Genomic DNA, 10,871 nt, shown 5'->3' on the forward strand with positions numbered 1-10,871 from the left:
GATAGGCAGGACTGGCAGCTTAATGTTCCAGGGTACAAATGCTATAGGATGGCTAGAAAGGGGGGCAAGAGAGGAGGGGGAGACATGTTTTTGATAAAGGATAACATTATGACTGTACTTTGGGAGGATATTCCTAGGAGTAATTCCAGGGAAGTTATTTGGGTGGAACTGAGAAATAAGAAAGGGATAATTACCTTATAGACTGCAGACCCTCCAGTAGTCAGTGGGAAATTGAGAAACAAATTTGTAAGATCTCAGGTACCTGTAAGAATATTAGGGTGCTTATGGTCGGGGAATTTAATTTTCCAAACACAGACTGCCATCGTGTTAAAGGTTTAGATGGAGAGGAATTTGTTAAACGTGGCAAGAAACTTATCTGATTCAGCATGTGGATGTACCTACTGGAGAAGGTGTAAAACTTGACCTCCTCTTGGGAATTAAGACAGGGCAAGTGACTGAGGTGTCAGTGGGGGAGCACTTTGGGACCAATGACCATAATTCTATTAGTTTTAAAATAATGATGGAAAAGGATAGACCGGATCTAAAAGTTAGAGTTCGAAATTGGAGAAACGCCAATTTTGACAGTATTAGGCAAAAACTTTCAAAAGTTGATTGAGGGCAGATGTTTGCAGGTAAAGGGATGGCTGGAAAATGGGAAGCCTTCAGAAATGAGGTAACATGAGTCCAGAGACAGTATGTTCCTGTTAGGATGAAAGGCAAGGCTGGTAGGTGGAGGGAATGCTGGATGACTAGAGAAATTGAAGTTTCGATCAAGAAAAAGAAGGAAGCATATGTCAGGTGTAAACTGCAGAGATAGAAATTGAACATAGAACAGTACAGCGCAGAACAGGCCCTTTGCCCCTCGATGTTGCGCCGACCTGAGAACTAAACTAAGCCCATCCCCCTACACTATCCCATCATCATCCATATACCATCCGTATCCAAGGACTGTTTAAATGCCCCTCGTGTGGCTGAGTTAACTACATTGGCAGGCAGGGCATTCCACACCCTTACCACTCTCTGAGTAAAAAACCTGCCTCTGACATCTGTCTTCAATCTATCACCCTTCAATTTGCAGCTATGCCCCCTCAAACACGCTGACGTCATCATCCTAGGAAAAAGACTCATTGTCCAGCCTATCTAATCCTCTGATCATCTTGTATGTCTCTATCAAATCCCCTCTTAGCCTTCTTCTCTCCAATGAAAACAGACCCAAGTCTCTCAGCTTTTCCTCATAAGACCTTCCCTTCAGACTAGGTACCATCCTGGTAAATCTCCTCTGCACCTTTTCCCATTCTTCCACATCTTTCCTGTAATGGAGCTACCAGAACTGTACACAATACTCCAAGTGAGGCCGCACAAGCGTTTTGTATAGTTGCAGCATGACATCACGGCTCCGGAACTCAATTCCTCGACTAATAAAAGCTAACACACCAAATGCCTTCTTAACGGCTCTATCAACCTGGGTGGCAACTCTCAGGGATCTATGTACATGGACACCACGATCCCTCTGCACATCTACACTTGCAAAAATCTTTCCACTGACCCAGCATTCTGCCTTCCTGTTAATCTTCCCAAAATGAATCACCTCACATTTATCTGCATTGAACTCCATTTGCCACCTCTCAGCCCAATTCTGCAGTTTATCCAAGTCCCCCTGCAACCTGCAACATTCTTCCACATCGTCCACCACTCCACCAACTTTAGTGTCATCTGTAAACTTACTAACCCATCCACCTATGTCTGCGTTCAAGTCATTTATAAAACTGACAAACAGCAGTGGTCCCAAGACAGGTCCTTGTGGCACATCACTAGTAACCAGACTCCAGGCTGAACCACTCATCACCACTCGCTGCCTTCTTACAGAAAGCTAATTTCTAATCCAAACTACTAAATCACCCTCAATCCCATGCCTCTGCATTTTCTCCAAAAACCTACCATGTGGAACCTTATCAAAGGTGTTACTGAAGTCCATGTACACCACATCAACTGCCTGACCCTCATCCACATGCATGGTTACCTTCTCAAAAAACTCAGTGAGGTTTGTGAGATCGAGTGAATCCTTAGAAGAGTAAAAAGGCAGTCAAAGTATACTTAAGAGCGAAATCAAGAGGGCAAATAGGGCTAAGAAGTGTCCAAAGGGATTTTATAAATACATGCAGGATAAAAGGGTAACTAGAGAGAGAATAGAGCCCCTCAAAGTTTAGCAAGGCAGCTCATATGTGGAACAGCAGAAGGGGAAGATACTAAACAATGCTAGATAAATTTAGTATGTCTGGTCAGCATGGACAAGTTGGACCATGACTCTATGCTGCCTGACCTGCTGAGTTTTTCCATCAATTTCTGATTTTAATTCCAAATGGAACTTTTCCTCAATTCTTTATGTAATTCTTCAGAACTTGCTTTAGAATCATGCAGAACTGAAGGACCAGACCTTTTTTACAGAGTAATTCTCATGGGGTGCACGGTTTAAAAAAACCTGTCTTGAAGAATGATCACCTGATAGCAAGGTGATGGCACAGTAGTATTATCACTATATTTGTAATCTAGAAACCTGGAGAATGTTCTGGCAAATTGGGTTCAAATCCTGCCATGGAAGATTGAGGAATTTGAATTCATTTTTTATTAAAAGTCTAGAATGTATGACCATGAAACTTTTATTGATTGTGGGGGGAAGAACCCATCTGATTCCCTTAGGGAAGGCAATGAATCACCTTTGCCTTATCTGACCTACATGTGACTCCAGACACACAGCAACTCTTAACTGCCCTCTGGACAAGTAGGAACGGACAGTAAATAATGGTATGGCCAGTGATACCTCATCCGGGTAATGAGTAAAGAAAAAAGCGAAAGGGTGAAATTAATAAAGAAACTACAAAACACTTCTACATTGAATTTATTATAGTATGAGCATACAATATTTAGAAGACTTGAAGCAATTGCAGAAAATTCTGGAGTTTTAGGAAAATGCAAACATCACATCTTTTAATGTTCATAATGTCTGCTTAGCAGGTTGAAGTCTCATCTGGTACATGGGCAAACAGATTTACTTTCTATATAAACAAAGTTCTAATTGAAAAGGAAACCACATACAGATTAATTGCACATCCGCAGGGAACTTTGTGGTATGTACAGTAAAATGTAAATGGTTTACAGTGTATGAATCCCTCACATGTTTATGCAGGAGATCTTCTTTCACAGAAGATCTCCCAGGCTACAGCACAGCAATCAGGAACCTCCTTAGCCTTGGACATTGTTGCAATTGTCAATCAGTAAGCAGTGTTTCGGTCAAGCAGCTATATAGGTAGTTTATTAAACGCAATTTGGTTGTAAAGTGATCAGTGAATTGCAGAGCTTTTCTTTAAAAGTGTACTGCTGTTTGCTGTTACGCGATTCCATCCCTGCACAAGCTGAACAACAAAACCCAGCCTCAGGATCATCTGTCTGCAAAATACAAATTCAGTGTCTTCAGCTACATCAGGAATGCAGTCACCTCTGCAAGCTTTAATTGTAGTTTACATGCAGAAACAACTTTATATCAAACCACGGGAAAATCTTGAGCAGGCCTGGACTTCCGTGTCGCTATCACGTGGTCAGTTGGCTCGTGTGTTTTCTGGTGGAGAGCTTTGTGAAAGGTACAGTGCTTCAGTGATCTTAAGTGTTAAAGTGTGAATTTTACTGTATAATTTCATTAAAATATGATTTTAAGATTTACTTAAGACTGTTATCATTTGTGTTAGGCTAACTACTATTTTTGTTTCAATTTTTATTGATCCATTTGGTGGTTTACCCTAATTCTGTTTTTCCCATAGACCCCATTATTTAGATTGCACAATTTTCTATAACACCAAGTGGCACAGAAAGCAACTACCATGCTGTAGGAGAACTACCAGTATCTGGACAGATCACATATCAAAACTTGAAATATCTTGCTTTTCTAAAACACATTATTTAATGGAATGTGGGCATATCTGGCATGGTCAACATTTCTTGCCCATCATAATTCTCTTTAACAAGGTGATGGTGAATCTACATTTTCACCCACTGTAGTCCATCTGGTGCAGATACACTCACAGTCCCAGCAGCCTGGTGCAACTGAGTGAGCTTCTAGGTTGCAATTTAGAGTCAACTACATTACTGTGGATCTGGGCTCACATGTAAGCTAGACCAGGTCAGAAGAATGATTTGATTTCCGATATGGCATCAACTAAGCAGGTTTCTTTTAGAAAAATGATATTTCATAGCACCATTAAGACTAACTTTCAATCCCAGATTTTCCAAAATTAAGTAACTGAATTAAATTGTACAAGCTACAATGATGAGATTGGAACCTGTACCCCCATGGCATCAGTCTGAGAGTCTGGATTAGAAATCCAGCAACGTAACCACTATATAACCAATTCTTAACTATGGCACAGGACTACGAGGAAGGCACACACACAAAAAAAACATTTTAAAACGAACCATTGATTAGAAAAGTGTTTTTGAACAAATTGAAGAGTAGATAGTCAACATTATTGCTGCACACACTGTTAAAAGGTCTGTACTTAAAAGCTTCTTTAAGTAAAGAGCTACCCTTTAGGCATAGTTGATATTTTTTGTATCTGCAAGTGCTTTCTCACGAAACCGAACGCCTTTTCCCATCACAAGCACTTGCGGCAAATTTTACCCATTAACCACCATCGTTAAATCACTCATGTTTCCGATTGTTCGATTTATATGCAGAGTATATTATAGATGATTCGATAACACAAAAGTGGAGGGAGAGCGAAATGAAAACCCAGTGGGTTGGGCGGGGTGGTGTGATTTATAATTTTGCATCTTGTTAAAGATAGGAAACAGGTGGTCGACAAGCCCAGCTCCACAGAGTCGCTTCTCCGGCATTAAATGGTCTCCCAGTGGCCTGGGGAGGAAATACATCACATGTCTTTATTAGTAAAGTTGCCGGGTCTCTGTCGGAAGCGAGGGCCGATATTGTCTGAAGTTCCCGCTGTAGAATTCTTTGCATTCGGGGTGGAAGTCAACATAGAGCCCGACAAGTAGCGAGGCAAGTTTTGTTTTTGTTCAGATACTAACAGCAGGAGGAGTAGGAACAGCAGAAACCTGTAATCTTCAAAAGCGTTTTGATATCGAGAAGTCTAATTAAGAGACTAAATCTGACTTTTTTTCTCTAGGATAGATTAGATATGGATGTGTTCTTATTATTCAAATGGAACCGTATACCGCAAAGGATTACAAACGTGTCACCGTTAGACAATTGATTATGTATAGCTTGTGGGCAACTATTTACTAAGTATGCGGTTAAAGTGGGGAGTTTCGTATGGATTACCATAACCGAGATGATGATGGAACCTGTGCCTTTTTCTTGCACCACAGTCGAGTCATCCAGCCAACTGAGCTGCCGATTTCCCCACTCCAGAATGTTACTGAGAATGGTTCTCTAAAGGCTCGTTACATTCAGCTAGATGAATCTAATAAATCCGTATAGATCCAATATGAGCCACTCATGGCTTTCAAATGCTTGAGTATCTGTTTAGTGTATTCAAAATTAATCTACCAATTACTTTATATATTTCAGTAATGAGGTTTAAATAATTACTGTGAAGGTTTCAAATGTTTACACTTGTCACCCAAATGTTAGGTGACTTTATTTCAATAGATATATTTTGGTAAAGCTAGTGGTAGTTTTAAAATGTTCAAGTCAAACTGGAAGGAGGGTGTAGATCGTGTTTTTATTGTAGACCCGGTGCACAGCAATATGGCCACCTCTGATTCTCCACCAGTCCCTCCCTGCCCTGGAAATGTACATAGACTACTGAATGGGACAGAGGAGATCTGTCTTCCCCTTACTTAGGATTAGATTCCCTACTGTGTGGAAACAGGCCCTTCCGCCCAACAAGTCCACACAGACCCTCCGAAGAGTAACCCACCCAGACCCATTTCCCTCTGACTAATGCACCTAACACTATGGACAATTTAGCATAGCCAATTCACCTGACCTGCACATCTTTGGACTGTGGGAGGAAACTGGAGCACCCAGAGGAAACCCACGCAGACACAGGGAGAATGTGCAAACTCCACACAGACAGTTGCCCGAGGCTGGAATCGAACCTGGGACTGGGAGGCATCGAGGCCTTTGCACTTTCCATCCCAGCTCCAGTTTGACTCCATTCTCAATGAGATTGAGGAAGGGAGCCTAGTGGGGGAAGTGAACTTCAACACCTGTGACCACTTTTCCAGCATGAAACATCGAGGTCGGTGTTCAGTTAATCTACTTGCAGAGTTTTCAAAACTAACGTCTCATCACTGTCACAACACAGCCTCACAGTCTTCCCCTTCCTGGGCACACACTCCCTGAGTCTTCTGACATTGCCTGGACAGCAGACAGGGATTCCTGAAGGGTATTTTTTGTTTGGACGAGAATGAGCATTAATGCAGGTGGGGTGGTGTTAGTGGTGAACACTTTGAAATGTTGCGAGAGCTGTTGGAGGTTACCACTATCAGGCTTGCTGCAGGTGCTGGAGTATTGCTAAGACAGCTAATTTTAATTGTAGATGCACTTGGCAGCACGTTCGGAAAAACACAGCAGGAGAAGTTCTCTGCTGAACAAAATTAAGAGAACAACTAACTATAGACAGTGTGGTTATGGCCATCCCCTTTCACAGACACAGAAAGCTGTGCCCAGACTGCAGCACAATCGGGAGTTTAAACTCCCAGTCTAAGTGCGTGGAACTTGCTCGGGTTCCCGCAGTTTTGAGTGATCCACCACGGGGATGCGTGAAAATTGAAACCGCTTAGTCCCCTCTCCATCAGTGAGCCACAATTTCGGATCGCCATCTACAGCGCCTCACTGGGGTACCTTCAGCACAGAGACTCCAGCAGCAAGGGGAAAAGGGGCTGCCCTCTTTGATAATATCCACATTTCAACCAGGAAGGGTCACCCGAGCGGAAACGTTAACGAACTGCTTTCTCTGCACAGATGCTGCCAGACCTGCTGAGTTTCTCCAATAATTTCTGTTAGTGTGTGAGGAAAAAAAAGCTGACCTCGCCCGCAATCTCTAAATTTCAATTTCAACAATGAATAAAAACCCTTCACGATGGAACCTTCCCACCTGCCCCCACCCCCTACATCGGCCTCTAATGTTTGAGATTTTTTACTTTTTCTTTATTTGCTCATGGGATGAGGGCCTTGCTGCATTGTCCCTAATCACCCAGAGGGCTGTTAAACGACAGAGTTGAGTGTGTTGCTGGGAAAGCACAGGAGGTCAGGCAAAATCTGAGGAGCAGGAGAATCAACCTTTCGGGCATTCCTGATGAAGGGCCTATGCTGGAAACGTCAATCTCCTGCTCCTCAGATGCTGCCTGACCTACTGTGCTTTCCCAGCAACACACTCTCGACTCTGATCTCCAGGTTCTGGAATCCTCACTTTCTCCTGTTTAAAAGACAGCCACATTCACAGGTTTGGAGGTACAGGATAGATTCTGAATTTGGTTTTGTTTGAGCTGTGTTCTTTCTACCATCCCATCTAATGCACTACAAAAGTGTACAGAAAAGTCACACACATGGACCAGATCCTGAATTCCAACAGCACCCACCTGAATGCACAAGAGAAGCTGCATTAGGACTCCGTTCAAAAGGGCTACAGCACACTGCAGCACTCCCAATCTGCGAAGAGAACACCTCTAAGGAGTCTTCACCAAGAACGGATATCCCTGCAACTTTATCTGCAGATGCCTAGCAGACAAACAATGCAATGAGGACGTGTCATGACCCAACACAATAGCCACTCTACCTTATACATAAAACATCTCTGAACTAACAGCCAGACGTCTCTGACCACTGGGATTCATGACAGCTTATAAACCAACAGACCCATTCAGGCCACAATTCACCAGGAAAAAGACCCTACACCCATCATGTGCAAGACTAATATAAGTTACAAGATTCCATGGAAAGACTAAATGAAACACTATATAGGGCAAATAGGCAGACAACTAGCAATCTGCATCTACTAACACCAACTAGCCACTAAACACCATGACCAGCTGTCCCTAGTAGCCATGTACACAGATGACAAGGACGACACAATGATCATAGGATAAGCTGAACAGGATAGCCAGAGAATTTCTGAAAGCACAGTACTGATCCACAGACTTTATTAACAAGCACATAGACCTAGATCAAATATACTGACCACTACAACGAACAACTGGAACCGACAACAAGGAAAGGCTGCTAGCACTCTCAAAGGTCCATCCCACCTTGGCAATATTTTTCTACAATCTCTACCATCAGGGAGAGGGTACAGAAGCCAGCCTGTTTAGAAACACTTACTACCCTACTGCTGTTAGAATACTTAATGGACTCGCAAACTCTTAACATTTGCTTGTACTTGTGTTTTTGTTTTTGCTGCTGTTTACCTATTATTTACTATCTATGCTACTTAACTCTGATCTGCCTGTATTGCTCACACAACAAAGCTTTTCACTGTGCCTCGGTACATGTGACAATAAATTCAATTCAAGATCCTTAGACAGCACCTTCCAAACCCATGACCGCTTTCATCTAGAAGGACAAGAGCACTAGATGGGAACACCATCACCTAAACATTTCCCTCCCGAGCCACTCACCACTCTGACTTGGAAATACCACTGTTCCTTCACTGTCACTGGGTTAACATCCTAGAATTCCCTCCTTAGTGGCATTGTGGGTCAACTCTCTCAGCAGGTCGACTGAAGCAGTTCAAGAAGGCAGCTCACCACCATCTTCTCAAAGGTAACTAGGGAGGCAATAAATGCTGGCCAGCCAGTGATGCCCACATCCCACAAATGAATATTTATTTTTTAAAAAATCAGAATTACTGGAATATTGCCGGGATTGGAGACTACTAGCAATAAGAGGAGATTAGCCAAACGTGGATTGTTTTTGATATTGTCAGAGGCTGAGGTGACCTTATAGAAGTATGTAAAATTGAGACAACTGCAGGGTGGATATTAGCATGAAAATGTCATTTGGTAGGGGGCATTGGCTTAAGGTGAGAGGGGGCAAGTTCGAAGATGTGCAGGTTTTTGAGAGGGTGGTAAATACTTGGAAAACTCTGTTTAGTGAGGTAGTAGAAGCAGATATTTTAACAAAGTTTGAGGGATTTAGATACCTTCTGCCTGCGCATGGTCTACATTTCTCTATTCCCTGACTGTTTAGGAGTTAATTTAGAATAACATCATAGTTGGTACAGATGTGTACCAAAAGGCTTGTTCCTCTGTTGTACTGTTCTATGTATCTATGAGCAATAAATACTGGCCCTACCAACATCACAAACAACAATATCAAAAGGATGAAGTTCAACACAGGTACAATTTCCGGCTTTTATATTGGCTGAATAAATAGACTATTGACTATCTTATTTTTTAAAAAAATTATTAGATCAAGAAAGGGAGATTTAAACCAAAAAATACTTGTTGGCACTCAAATCATTTTCTTAGTTTTTAATTCTTCTCCACTTTCCCTACAACCCTTTTTTGGGTTTGAATATTTAACATAGGGAAGGAAGATATACTTTTTAAAGCTTTTAAAAAGATTTTTTTAAAAAAGCTTTCTTTTCAATTACTTGAAACAACATATCCAATGCTTACTAAGCCCGGGGGGCAATCTGATCAGAGGTTCCACCCTGAAGTTTGCCCTTGCTCAGACTTCTCTAGACTTTTGAAAATTGTTTTTTCAGTCTGCAAACAATGACTTGTATCATGTGGCTGTGACTAATAACATACTTACAAAAAGTCTTCAGTTTTAAAACACACAGTGTCTCTCCAATGATGTTTCGGTTTTAAAACTTTTACTTTATGACCCCTCCCGCCCCTCTGCACCCCCAAACAAGTTCTAGATTTCCCAAGAGGAAACATTTTTTTCCCATTATCATTCGTCCCAGAAGCTTGTATGTTTTCAGTAAGGCCAGCTCTCATTCTTAACCCCAATGAATATAGCACCAACATGTTAACCTTTCCTGTTAAGGTGGAGGTGCTGGTGGTGTTGGACTGGGTTGGAACCTGTTGGACTATAACCTGATATTGTGCAATTTTTTTTAAACTTTCCACATAAGACCACTACCTAATCCCAAGAATCAACCTAATGAATGTTCTCCTGAATGCGTTCAGTATCATTTTAATTTCTTAAAGAGGCCAAAGCTCTGTTTGGTCTCAGCAATGTATAAAGTACAGTGTAGCTGGGCAGTCATGTATTGTACTGCATCTATCTTGTAAACAAGGCTGACATTTTATTTGCCATGTTTAATATTTGCTGGACCTGTAAGCTTTTTTTTGATTCACGTGGGAAGACATCAATGTCTTTATTGCAGCATTCTGCAGCTAACAACTGTTGAATCATAACTAAAGAATAAATGATAACTGATCATTATTCCTCTAGTTCAATGGGTTGTAAAGTAATGAAAGGATTTGTTCAGTCATGTGGCACATATATCAGCAGCACAGATTTAAAAGAACCATCATCTTTTTATTCAATAGCCATTAAGAACTTTCAGTAATTCATTTAAATGTTAGCAGTGTCATCCCTGAATGTAAAACAGAGCTTTCAAAGTATCAGTTCTGTTGCATTTAAAAATGCCACAGTAACTTTTTCAAAAATGCATTGCCCTTTAGTGAAGTATGCGCTCTGTCTTGTTTTGAGGGAGGAGATTCACTCATTCTCAAACCTTTGAGAGTCATTTGTGTTTTTTACAGTGAATTAAGCTAACACTCCATTAACACACATTATAACATCAATGAGACATTGGAGAACAACTCTTAAGCTTTGAAGCCAACAATTGGAGTTAGCTATCTCTTTTTATTTAAGCTTTATTCGTTACTCAATTTTGCAC

This window comes from Chiloscyllium punctatum, chromosome 25, assembly GCF_047496795.1.
Source record: "Chiloscyllium punctatum isolate Juve2018m chromosome 25, sChiPun1.3, whole genome shotgun sequence".
Lineage (NCBI taxonomy): Eukaryota > Metazoa > Chordata > Chondrichthyes > Orectolobiformes > Hemiscylliidae > Chiloscyllium > Chiloscyllium punctatum.